This window comes from Lithobates pipiens, unplaced genomic scaffold, assembly GCF_037356315.1.
Source record: "Lithobates pipiens isolate NorthernLeopardFrog02 unplaced genomic scaffold, aLitPip1_a1.2 Scaffold_23, whole genome shotgun sequence".
In the NCBI taxonomy this organism is placed as follows: domain Eukaryota; kingdom Metazoa; phylum Chordata; class Amphibia; order Anura; family Ranidae; genus Lithobates; species Lithobates pipiens.
In genome coordinates, this window is record NW_027507785.1 from 121,905,983 (window position 1) to 121,909,756 (window position 3,774).

At 40.9% G+C, this 3,774-nt stretch overlaps 1 long non-coding RNA gene across 1 annotated transcript in view; it reads left to right on the forward strand.

Moving 5' to 3' along the window:
• The window catches only part of LOC143927861 (uncharacterized), a 10,270-nt gene extending 8,128 nt beyond the window's left edge, over window positions 1-2,142 (forward strand). The window contains exon 2 of the long non-coding RNA XR_013262332.1: window positions 1,770-2,142. This is a non-coding gene — a long non-coding RNA (uncharacterized LOC143927861). The remainder of the gene's footprint in view (window positions 1-1,769) is intronic.
• The last annotated feature ends 1,632 nt before the right edge of the window (window positions 2,143-3,774 follow it).

Genomic DNA, 3,774 nt, shown 5'->3' on the forward strand with positions numbered 1-3,774 from the left:
CTTGCCAGTGTTTCATTGTATATTCTTGCATTCTAGAATGCCAATACATTTTTTCAATCTTGCAATTTAAAATATTTCATAAGCATTTTTATCCCTGCCCGCAAGGGTTACCCTGGGCTCCTTTTCAGGAGCAAAATTTGGAGAGCTTTAATACTTCAAGCTCATATTGCATACAGCTTAATTAGGCTATCTATACACAGTTTGAATCTCGGCCAGTTCGGCAGGAACCGGCCGAGATTCGAGCCGTTAATTGGTAAGCTGAATGTGGTTACAGGAAAGAAATTTGCACTGTGTATTTTTTTTTTTTTATAAACAGTTGGACTCAACCTACACTTTTTTTTTTCTAATTCTAGATTTGCTGTGGTAAGCCGTATGCTTATTAACCACTTAAGGACCGTCTCACGCCGATATACGTCGGCAGAATGGCATGGCTAAGCACAAGCACATACAGGTACGTTGCCCTTTAAGAGCCCAGCGCTTGCGACCTGGTCCTGAGCTCCGTGACTGCGGGACCCGCGGACCCGTTTGCCGGTAGTGTCCAGCGATCGGTTCACAGAGCTGAAGAAAGGGGAGAGGTAAGTGTAAACAAACCTCTCCCCGTGCTTCCTAGTTGCCTGTCACTGATCGTCTGTTCCCTGTCATAGGGAACGCCGATCAGTGACCTCACACGCCAAGCCACGCCCCCCTACAGTAAAAAAACACACATTAGGTCACACTTAACCCCTTCACTGCCAGTGACATTTTTACAGTAATCAATGCATTTTTAATCGCGCTGATCGCTGTATTAATGCCAATGGTCCCAAAAATGTGTCAAAATTGTCCGACGCGTCCGCCATAATGTCGCAGTTACAATAAAAATTGCTGATCGCCGCCATTATTAGTAAAAAAAAAAAATATTAATTAAAATGCCATAAAACTATCCCCTATTTTGTAGACGCTATAACTTTTGCGCAAACCAATCAAGCGCTTATTGCGATTTTACCATAAATACCCCGCAATTCTCAGTTACAGCGACGCAGTGCCGAATCGCAAAAAGGGGCCTGGTCCTTTAGCTGCAAAATGGTCCAGTGCTTAAGGATTGTAAAGGGATGTCAAGGATGCATTTTTTTTTCTTTTATTACAACACTGGAATTGATAATGTGCTTATAACAAGTAGTCTCTCCCACATAGCACATTGGGCAAGCTGGCCTCAGTACCCAGAGTACAGGAGGTAAAAATCTGCAATGAATTTGCAAACATCCTAGCAACATCTAAGGGACTTCTAAAGGAGTGATTTATTCTCACTGTAAAGATCATTTTATTATTTGTCCATTTTTGGTCTCAATAGATCTGACATTCACTGGAGTGGAAACATCACCGTTTTTTGTTTTTTTTATGTATGTCAAACCTACTGCTGACAAAGAAAAAGAAAAAAAATTCTATTCTCAGAACAGGGACCTCAATGCACATCCTTTTCTCACCAGTAACATCCTTGATTAGGTGTCTCTACCCCCTCTCTGATGCTTACTCTTGATTTAGACACATTTCTTTGTACGTCATCGATATATGAGGCACTAGGTCATGTTATCCAGATACAGCTGCTGTAACTGAGCACCAGGCTATGAAATGGAGCTTAGTCGCAAGGGACAACCTTTCTAAAATTACTGCTTTATTTAACTCTCTGCTACCAGTGTAAAAAAGAAAAACAATGTCTGCAATATATGAGAGGACTTTAAAATACATACAAATGTTTTAATAGTAAATACCCTTACCGTTTTTATTTTTTTCAGATCCTCAGAGTCCTTTGCCATGAGGCGGCATGTTGAATTTCCAGTGACCAGTATGAGAGACTGATAGCGATCACGCTAAATTTAACACACCTGCTCTCCATTCACACCTGAGACCTTGTAACACTAACAAGTCACATGACACCAGGGATGAAAAAAGGCTAATTCAGCCCAATTTGGACATTTTCCCTTAGGGGTGCACTCACTTTTGTTGCCAGCGGTTTAGACATTAATGGCTGTGTTTAGTTATTTTGGGAGGACAGCAAATTTACATTGTTATAAACGCTGTACACTCACTACTTTACATTGTAGCAAAGTGTCATTTCTTCAGTGTTGTCACGTGAAAAGATATAATAAAATATTTTCAAAAATGTGAGGGGTGTACAAACTTTTGTGAGATACTGTAGATATATACACTAGATTGTCAAAAGTATTGGGGCCCTGGCTTGACATGCACATGAATGTTAATGGCATCCCAGTCTGCGCTTCTGGAAGAATGGTCAAACATTCCCATAGACACACTCATAAACATTGAAGCTGTTATAGCTGCAAAGGGTGGGCAAACTCAATATTAAACCCTATGGACTAAGACTGGGATGCCATTAAAGTTCATGTGCGTCCCAATACTTTTGTTAATATAGTGTATGTATACATAATACGACATATTTTGTTACTGGAGACTTATGGCATATTGGGGTCATTTTGTGGTTTCTGGATGTTATTTAATTGATATTGCATTTTATCTTGTTGCTTTGATAATGAGTTTTGTGAATTGACAATCTTAACTCTTTTTATCTATAATAAGCATGCTCAGCAATATCGCACTATGCCAGTGACTCTGCCATATATTATATAAAAAAAAGGCATGGTTATCCAATGTGCAGTGTAAAGTGTGGAATACAGGGACGTTGCTAGGTGGGGAAAAAAAAGACCATGGGCTTCAGCCCAAAGTCTGACACTGGGGGTGGGGGAGGGTGATTGGGTTAGGGGGCATTGTGTGGCAGGGAGGGGGTGGGTAAGCTTACCTGCTGGTTGCTGCCTGGCTTACCAGTGCCCATCAAAGGTAATTCCAGAAATGGTGCATGGACCCTTTTCCCTGAATTTTAGGAGGTATGGCACCCCATTCAAATGGGCTGCCATGACCACGTAAGCTGCAGCTCACAGAGCCGCACCAATGTGAACCTAGCCACATAGAAGCCGTCTTCAAACTATGGCCCTCCAGTTGTTCAGGAACTACAATTCCCATCATGCTTAGTCATGTCTGTGAATGTCAGTGTTTTACAATGCCTCATGGGATGTGCAGTTTCGCAACAGCTTGAGGGCCGTAGTTTGAGGATCCCTGCAAGTGTATCTAAGCCCAAAACCAAAAATTTAGTATATTGCAGTTTATCAGTCCTTACATGGTATTCATGGTGATGAATAGATGGTGGTAACCGCATTTTATTTTATTTCAGACTTCTTTGCTAGGACAGGGTGACATTGTGGTCACCCTAGACTGCTCTCCTGATATAGACTATGAACATGTCTTTTTCTTTTTTTTTTTTTTTTTTACTGCCATTACATGGGGTGGGAGTCAGGGTTGCCAACCATTAGGAAAATCATGGACAGTTTGGAAAATCTGTGATTTTTACATCTGTTCATTAATGTCAATCACAGACATGCAATGTGCATGTCCAAAATGGACATTCACAAACAGATGTAAAAATCACAGATTTTACAAACTGTCCAAAAATTTACTGATGGTTGGCAACCCTGGTGGGGTTGCAATTTGTAGTTACCAAATGATAGTAAGGAAGATAATGTTTGGTGCACCTCTCAGGAAGTGACAACAACGGGCATTTTTTGGCAAGATCAAAAAGTATTTTTATACTTCCTGAAAATGTTCTTAGCTGGAAAAAAAGAACAGGAAAAATAATGGTACCACCACATCTAAGCCCTTGTACACACGGTCGGAGAATCTGTCGGAATGAGTCTTATCGGACCGTGTCGTCAGATAATCCGACTGTGT